Source organism: Papio anubis, chromosome 14 (genome assembly GCF_008728515.1).
Source record: "Papio anubis isolate 15944 chromosome 14, Panubis1.0, whole genome shotgun sequence".
Lineage (NCBI taxonomy): Eukaryota > Metazoa > Chordata > Mammalia > Primates > Cercopithecidae > Papio > Papio anubis.
In genome coordinates, this window is record NC_044989.1 from 15,592,404 (window position 1) to 15,602,134 (window position 9,731).

Genomic DNA, 9,731 nt, shown 5'->3' on the forward strand with positions numbered 1-9,731 from the left:
TCCGGAGCAGTCCAGAGAGACTTCAGAGAGAAAATGAGTTTGAGTTGGGCTGGAAGGATGCATAGCAGATTGTCAGGTGAGGGTTCGGTGGGGCTGGCAGATATGGAGAGTAAAGTTGTAGGAATTCTGGAAGCAGGACCAGATTGAGGAAAGTTGGGAAGCTAGAAAATGCTTGGTGTTTTGGGAGAAGTAGAAGTAGTTCAGTCCAAGTAGTTCCCAGTGTGTTGTGCACAAACCAGGTTAAGAAGCTTGGTCTTAACTCTGACTGCAATAAAAAGCCACCAGAGGGTTTAAATGGAACAATGAGGTGATCAGATTTACCTTCCAAAGAAACCACTCTGGCAGCAGTGGTTAGATTGGATTTAAGAGGAGCAAGATTAGAAATAAGAAGACCGTTTAGGAGGTTGCTATGAAAGTCCAGTCTTGAACCAAGGAAATGGGAATGAGTAGTGGGGGGGGTAATGGGTGAGAGAGACAGATCAGATTTGGAAAGCTTGGTCTCTGGGCTTGGAACTTCCCTTAAAAATTGCCCATCTGCATGGTTTCCAGCTATAGGAGTTCCCTGGGCATTATTCCAGGCTGAAGTGACATTCCTCTAGAGCACCACTTACTCTTTCATGCTTAGATGGAAGGTGAGACCATGTTAGGACCACTGAAGGCTCCATCTGGTATGCTCTTTAAAAAAATGAGAATAGCCGGGCGCGGTGGCTCAAGCCTGTGTAATCCCAGCACTTTGGGAGGCCAAGACGGGGGGATCACGAGGTCAGGAGATCGAGACCATCCTGGCTAACACGGTGAAACCCCATCTCTACTAAAAAAAAAATACAAAAAAACTAGCCGGGCGAGGTGGCGGGCGCCTGTAGTCCCAGCTACTCGAGAGGCTGAGGCAGGAGAATGGCGTGAACCCGGGAGGCGGAGCTTGCAGTGAGCTGAGATCCCGCCACTGCACTCCAGCCTGGGCGACAGAGCAAGACTCCATCTCAAAAAAAAAAAAGGGAATAAACCAACATTTATTGAACCTTATCTTAGGAACCATATTTCCTTAACCCTCAAAGCAATTCTATAAAGAATATAAATTTGCTGCCATTTCATAGATAAGAAAACTGAACCAGGGAGACTAAAAAGTTGCCTAAGGTATATAGAAATATAATTGATTTGCTTATTGATCTTGTATCCTACAACCTTGCAAAACTCACTTATGAATTCTAGTAGCTTGTTTTGTAGACTTCATTGGTTTTGCTAATAAATGTTCATGTTGTCTGCAAATTAAGAAAGTTCTGCTCTTCCTTTTCTATCTCTATTTTTTTTTCTTTTCTTGCCTCACTGCACTAGCTATAAACCACAACGTACAATGTACAATGCTGAATAGAAGTTTGAGAGGGGATTTCCCTGTCTCAGTGATGATTGCAGGGGAAAAGTGTCCAGTCTCTCACTACCAAGTACAATGTGAGCTGGTGGTATTTTCTAGATGCCCTTTGTCGGGTTGAGGAAGTTCTCCTCTATTCCTCATTCACTGAGAGCACAGTTAGAAAGGGCCAGTGTAGGATTTGAACTCAGTCTCTAAGACATGAAAGCCTGGGTGATCAGCCTTTCCAGCAGCAAGAATGAGTACTCTTTCTTCATCTGTTGGCAGCTCATTTTACAAAAAGCCACTTTCCTGCCCCCTGAAAATATTTTTTTTAAGCTAGGCAACGGGAGGGACAGATTTCTCAAAGTCTGTTTCATCAGAAACTTGATGAATGTTCTGTGTTGCTCTCATGTACAGGTTCTTATTTCTCATGAGCTAGACTCTTCATTAATTTCATGTAAGTGGTGTAATTAAAGTAACTGTTAATTGGAGTATTACTGAGGTGCCATTATGGTATGTGACAAGCTTTAATTAGCGTGTGGTCTGGCACTCGATGTTCTCAACGCATCGCTCAAAAACAGAGATTGTTCTCTGAAGAGCGGCACTTGATCTGAACAGAAAGGTAATGCAATTTTAAGGTAATGGGGAGAAGAAAGGAGAGAGAGAGAGAGAGAAATAACCTCTAGTGTTTTTATGTTATGAAAGTGGAGCTCTTTGCTGTCCCAGCTAACAGCACTGTCACAGTGAAATGAAGAGTACTGGAGACCACATGCTGGAGCTGAAGAACGATGTACAAAGAAACCACCTCCCATTGTTTCAGCACAGACATCTCCTCAGCCAATGTGGCTGCTCTATAAACCAGGTGACCTCTAAAAGCACAGTGACCTCACTACTTCCTCTGCCTGGAATGTCTTGGGAAACTCCTACCCACACTGGGATCCAGGAGTCACCTTATTCATTCTTTCTTATATCAACACGGCCATCTCTCCATCTGTGTCTAAGGGTCTAAGGCTATTAGAAGAAGTGATATGGCCCCATCCTTGAGAGGTTCTCAGGGTTCCATGATGGTGTGTTCACTCAGCAGCAATGCTTGCTCCCACCAGGCACTTCCATGTGGTAGTAACTGCCTCTCTACCATCAGTATCCCCCATGGATGCTGCAGGGATGTCTTATTCTACTTTGTACCCCTGGGTCTCAAACACCTGGTACAACACCTGAAACATTAATTAGCAAGCTGTCAATATGAATCATTCCATTTTCATTCATGACGTTAAAATGCATAAAGCAGTGTGGCGGAAAAAATATTGTTTTAGAATTGAAACGCTTGCCAGCTGCATACATATGAATCAATCGGTTGTGTCTTTTTGAGCCTCAATTTTACTCATCTTCAAAATAGGAATTAAAACAAAAGAAATCACACAGTTTTGAGATTATGTGAGGCTCAAATGATACAATTTATACAATTACACATGTTTAACAGAAAAGTGCTGATAAAATTAATTATTAATAAGTGAGTCTATTAGTTATTAATAAATAATGTTACTCTGATTCAATTTAAGATTATAACTCAAGTTGAGCACAGTCACTCACGTCTGTGATCCCAGCACTTTGGGAGGCCGAGGCAGGCAGATCACTTGAGGCCAGGAGTTTGAGACCAACCTGGCCAACATACTGAAACCCCGTCTCTACTAAAAATACAAAAATTAGCCTGGTGTGATGGCGTATGCCTGTAATCCCAGCTACATGGGAAGCTGAAGTAGGAGAATTGCTTGAACCCGGGAGGCGGAGGTTGCAGTGAGCCAAGATCGTGCCACTGCACTCCAGCCTGTGCAACAGAATGAGACTCTGTCTCAAAAAAAAAAAAAAGATTACATCTCAAACATCCAAAAAACATTATTATTGCCTCTTCTATCCTGAAATTTTTCTGAGAAATCAATTCCCATAATTCAGGAGCTCTTCTCGTAGCTAACACCCTTGTTGGTCAGAAAGAAAAGCTTTAAGATAAAGATTTCCTACAACAAATTCCCTATGGATTTCGACGAAATGCAAACTCAGAGGTTGTGTTTGTTTAGTTGTTTTAATCAATTCAGATCAGCATTTTGATTAAATGTGCATCAATCTATTGTTTCTACTGCAAAACCAATACAAATAAATCACAACCTATTTAACTACCTAGCTTACAAAATTTCAATTTTAATTTCGTTAAGAAAACATTAACTGAGTTTGTGCTAAGCATTGCACGCTAGGTGCTGAGGGTACAATAGTAAGAGAGACATGGCTGGCTTATCAATTAGCCTGCTAAATTGCAAAACTATAGCCAGTGGCCAGAAGTCCCAGTTCCGTGGTAAAATATTGGAAATGAGCAGTAAGTTAATGGCAACAAAAAATTAGAGAGGCATTTTCCAGATAGGATGCAATCTAGAAGATTATTTCTCTCACTTAGAGTCACAAATACCCGATTATACAATCTTTCACAATCCTTGCAGATCTTGGGGTACTTACACTATCCATAGTCAAAGCAATGGGAAAAAAGAGCTGCTATACTCTATTGTTCGGGTAGAACACGACTGTTCTTTAGAGACTGATCTTAGAGCATTTGCAAATGGAGAGACTGAGAGCACTCCACAGGGAGCTTGTCAGCACTGACACTGGGAAGCTATTGGATTGAAAATGATGAAAAAATATTGTCCAAAGAGAGGAAGAGATAAGCCCCAGGGCTGCCAAGTTGCACAACTTGATTGAGCACCACTCACATTATAGACTCCAGGGGATGCCATTCATGTAAACATCAACTTTGCCAGGCAGTGATTCCAGTTTTGGATAAGGACTTTACCCAGTAAAGTTGGGATCAGTACTTAACATCAGAACTATTTCACAGTATATACATACACTATTGGCAAATCTGTACATAATTCAATCTGTAAACTAAACCAAGTGGCTGAGTACCAAGTTAAACCCTCAGATACCACTAAAGACAGAAACCTGAACTGGATAGGCATGTAGGTGGATTTCCTGGTTGGGTAGGTCAGTTACCGAGGTCTCACTGAGTTGGTGAAACCAGGCTTAGGTCAGCCAAAATTTACCCTGTGAAATCATTAGAAAAGCAAGCATGGTGTCTTCCCATGTAATTCATGACAATTCTGAATTTGTACATTAAGAGGTTGCATATTAGAATACTTGGCACTTTGTCCAATAGTTTCCAAAAAACGAACCATAGAATTCTGATCAAAGGATTAGTGCTAAGACTTTTATTTGGCTATCAAATTATTCTAAGCCAAGACAAGAGAATTCTATAAATATATTTTATTATGGCAGCCTCTCCCTGACTCTCAGAAACTTCTCTCAATGAACGTCATTATTCAAGGCTGCAATTGTCAAACTGTGCATGTACAGATAATAGCTCTTCATTCATGTATAACTCTCAGTGAGGAAACAGTCTCAATTTCTTTCTTAAAAAACTCTACAGGCTAGAAAAAAGTGATTGAAGACTGTATCTTTTAAGTTCTCTCAAAAGGGGCATGATTTTCCTGAAGCATTTTCCTTAACCCTGTAACAATCCAGTGTTGCTTCTGCCCAGGTGATTCTTTCAAATCTTTTTTACTAGGCAGATATTCTAACATTTTACTTTAGATATCAATTGACAAAATAAATATACATCTACCCAAAATAAAATTTCAGTTTAGTCTCCATTACTCCATTGAGAAAGGCAGGATTGGAATTGGACTTTATAGATTCTTTTTTAAAAAATAGTTATGCAATGTTTTTTAGATACCAGATAATGTTCCATGTGCTGGAGATTCAGCACTGGGTAAAGAAACAAAGTTTCTGTATTTGTGAAATTTACATTCTAGTAGGGAAGGCAGAATGGACAAATAAAGACATTTTAATGTGTCAGGCGATGAAGGGCTACAGGGAAAAACAGAGCAGGGTGAGATGATAGTGACAGAATTTTTTTTTTTTTTTTTTTTTTTTTTTAGAGACAGAGTTTCACTCTTGTTGCCCAAGCCGGAGTGCAATGATCTCGGCTCACTGCAACCTCTGCCTCCTGGGTTCAAGTGATTCTCCTGCCTCAGCCTCCAGAGTAGGTGGGATTACAGGTACCCACTACCACGCCCAGCTAATTTTTGTATTTTTAGTAGAGACAGAGTTTTACCATGTTGGCCAGGCTGGTCTCGAACTCCTGACCTCAGGTGATCCGCCTACCTTGGCCTCCCAAAGTGCTGGGATTACCAGCATAAGCCACCATGCCCGGCCCAACAGAATGTTTTTAAAAGCATGTTTTTGGTGTTTGAGGCTTCACGAGTTGGGGGGCATCACAATTAAGAAGATCCTTTGGCTGCCATGAGGAGGATGAATTGGAAGGAGTCAGCATGGCTGAAGGAGGTAGAGGTTTTAGGAGTCTGTTGTAGTTGCACAGGCAATTAGTTCCTGGAGGATGTTCGCTGCCAACATGGGGCCAATGCTGAAAAAGGAAGACATCAGGAGTTCTAACACAGATGATGGGAATCCCCAGGATGACATGGAGAGCAACCAGTCCAGACTGTAGCAAGTCAGAGGTTCTGGGGAAGGGCTAGGCTGCTTCATAAGGATGAACAACTTGAGAGAGATTTAGACGATCAGCAACGAGTCTGGAGTTGAATTGGTGATAAACACATGAAAACTAAGCCAATGGGACAATTAAACAATACTATATGAGAAAGGAAAAGTATTAAAAGGTTACTGCGTGGCTCAATTGTGCAGTTTCCACATAATCTCAATCATGTAAATTGAATATTGAGCTAGACAAAATTATGGCATAACTATATTGGAAAGATGCGGGGAAGAAAAGAATATGTGTGTGCACAGGAAACAGCTAAACCCTCATCCTCCATGGTGGGAAGTCAGAGGGTAATGCTAAAACAAAATTCACCAAACAGCATGTCATCTACAGTCAAGGAGGTAAATTAAAAAAAAAAAAAAAAAAAAAAAAAAGGCTAAAAGAGGTGCCTCCAAGCACTTTGAGAGTAGTGTCTGCTTTTCTTATCTTTTTTTTAAAATAACACAATTGGCCGGGCGCGGTGGCTCAAGCCTGTAATCCCAGCACTTTGGGAGGCCGAGGCGGGCGGATCACAAGGTCAGGAGATCGAGACCATCCTGGCTAACACGGCGAAACCCCGTCTCTACTAAAAACACAAAAAATTAGCCGGGCGAGGTGGCGGCGCCTGTGGTCCCAGCTACTCGGGAGGCTGAGGCAGGAGAATGGCGGGAACCCGGGAGGCGGAGCTTGCAGTGAGCTGAGATCTGGCCACTGCACTCCAGCCTGGGCGACAGAGCGAGACTCCGTCTCAAAAAAAAAAAAAAAAAAAAAAAAAATAACACAATTATAGAATTATTTGATTCTTAAATCTATGTGCCTGTATGTATAACTTTAATAAAAATAAAAACAAGCAATAACAAAAAAGCATGTTTTTTTTTTTAAAATGAAAGGACATAGAGAAAATATTTGCAGTGGCTATAGTTAACGAAGGACTTATATTCAGACTATATAAAGAAGTTTACAACTCAATAAGAAGACAAGCAACCCGATTTTAAAACTGGCAAAAGATTTAACAGATGCTTTAAAGAGAAATCAGATGAATAGCCAATGAACACATAGAAAGATGTTCAACATCTTTAGCCATGGGGAAATGCAAATTAAAACTATAATGAAATACTACTACAGACCAAGTGGAATGGGTAAAAAGTTTTTTAAAAAGACTTACAATACCAAGCATTGGCAACGATGTGAAGAACAAAATTCTATATATTGCTGGTGAGGGTATAAAACGGGACAAACACTTCGGAAAATAGTTTGGCTTTATACAATTAAACATAAACTTTCCTTATCACTCATCAATTCCACTCCTAGGTGATTACCCAGAAAGAATAAAAACACATGTCTCCGGAAAATATTTGTGTGCAATATTCATAGTAGCTTTATTCGTAATAATTCAAACCTGTGGGAAAAGCCCACAATGTTTAGCAATAATAAGTGAATAAACAAATTGTGTTATGTTCATACCATCAAAAGAACTACTGATACTCGCAACAACATGAATACATCTCAAAATTATTCTGCTGAGAAGAAAAGAAGCCAGACACAGAAGACTGCATACTGTATGGTATCATGTGTATGAAGAAGTTCTAGAGCAGGCAAAGCTTATTTATAATGATAGAAACCAGATCAGTGGTGAACTGGGGAGAGAGTGAGAGAGGGTATTCTAGCTGGTATTGACTACAAAAGAAATAAATGATGGATATACTCTGTATGTTTTACACTCCATATAAAGTAGGATGTACTCTATATAAGTAAATGGATAGAAACATGTGTACGTCCACTGCATATACATATATAGAGTAGACGGAGTAGAGATGGATACTTCATCTCATATATGGATATACAGTTGATGCTCGAACTGTGCAGGTCCACCTATAAACAGATTTTCTTCTGGCTCTGCCACCCCTGAGACAGCAAGATCAGCCCTTCCTCTTCCCCTTCAGCCTACTCAACATGAAGACAATGAGGATGAAGGCTTTTATGATGATCCATCTCCACTGAATGATAGGAAATATATTTTCTCTTCCTTATGGTTTTCTTAATAACATTTTCTTTTCTCTAGCTTACCTTAATGTTAGAATACAGTATGTAATACATATGACATGCAAAATTTGTGTTGTTTATGTTATGCTAAGGCTTGTGGTAAACAGTAGGCTATTAGTATTTAAGTTTTGGGGAAGACAAAAGTTATATATGGATTTTCAACCTCATTGGAGGGTCGGCACCTCTGACCCCCATGCTGTTCAAGGGTCAACTGTATTCTATATTTTAACTGGGATGATGGTTACAGAAGTGTACGTATTTGTCAAAACTGACCAAATTGTTCACTTAAAATATATGCATTTTATTGTTTGCAAATTATACTGTGATAAAAGTTAAACAATGCTCTAGTTTCTCTTCAGATCATATAAGTCTTTTGCCTTTTACTAAAGATTCCCATGGAGAGGAACACCTCAGAGTTTTTTAATTAATTTTTTGAGGTCTTGCTTTAGCAGGGCTAACCATTAAAAAGAAAAGTCAAACAAATTTTTGAAAGAAGCAAGTTAAAATTGAAGTTAAAAACAGAATATGTGGGCCGGGCACTCTGGCTCACACCTGTAATCCCAGCAGTTTGGGAGGCCAAGGAGGGCAGATCACTTGAGGTCAGGAGTTTGAGACCAGCCTGGCCAACATGCTGAAAACTCCTCTCTTCTAAAAATACAAAAATTAGCTGAGCATGTTGGCTCAGACTTGGAATCCCAGCTACTCGGGAGGCTGAGGCATGCGAATCTCTTGAACCTAGGAGGTGGAGGTTGCAGTGAGCCAGTATTGTGCCACTGCACTCCAGCCTGGGCGACAGACTGACTCTGTCTGGAAGGAAGGAAGGAAGGAAGGAAGGAAGGAAGGAAGGAAGGAAGGAAGGAAGGAAAGGAAGGAAATCAGCCAGGCATAGTCTCAGCTACCAGGGAGGTTGAGGCAAGAGAATTGCTTGAACCCAGGAGGCGAAAGTTGCAGTGAGCTGAGACTTCATATCAAAACACACACACACACACACACACACACACCCTGAATAGGTGGGTTTAAATGAAGATTAAATCCAACAGGGAAAATAGGTAAGTTGGAATATCAAGAAACGATCTAGAGCACAGGGCAGAAACAAAGAGAGAAAAGCTAAAAGATGTGAAAAAGAGGGTGAGAAGGACTAAAACATGCTCAGACTGGAGTTCCGTTAGGAGAGGAGTGAGAAAACGCCCTAACGGACGCCACAGGAGCAGAGACGCATCCTCACTGGGCCTCGCCCAAATTGCAAATTCATGAGCAAAACAAATCATTGTTGTTTTAGGTCACTACATTAAGGTAGTTTTTTATGAAGCAGTAGATAACTGGAATAAGTTGTGATACCAGGAGTGTGATGTTGCTGTATTAAAAACACACACACACACACACACACAAAACAAAAAACACAAAACCCTAAAAATGTAACATTGGCGTTGGGACCAGATGGTGAGTGGAAGCCAAAAGGGTTTGCAGAGGCTGCTGGTGAGGACTTAAAGAAATGCAAGAGAGGCTTATTGGAATGTAGGAAAAAGACTCTTAGGTCCAGTAACTTAAAGTTTAACAACATTATTACCTTTAGTAACATATAATATAGAAAATATACCATTAGCTTGGTTTAATTCTGCACATTGTACTCATAAATCATAATACTACTCTGTACCCCATAAGTATATACAATTATAAACTGACAATTTACATTAAAAAAATTAGAACTAAGTAAAATGGTATGAATAAAAAATAAATAAAATGTACCTATTTACCTAATGAACT

General features: G+C 40.2%; 1 non-coding gene across 1 annotated transcript; it reads left to right on the forward strand.

Moving 5' to 3' along the window:
* The first annotated feature begins 8,306 nt into the window (after positions 1–8,306).
* Positions 8,307–8,423, forward strand: LOC116270476. Its single transcript, XR_004178503.1, has one exon. It is a non-coding gene; the product is annotated as a U5 spliceosomal RNA (small nuclear RNA).
* The last annotated feature ends 1,308 nt before the right edge of the window (positions 8,424–9,731 follow it).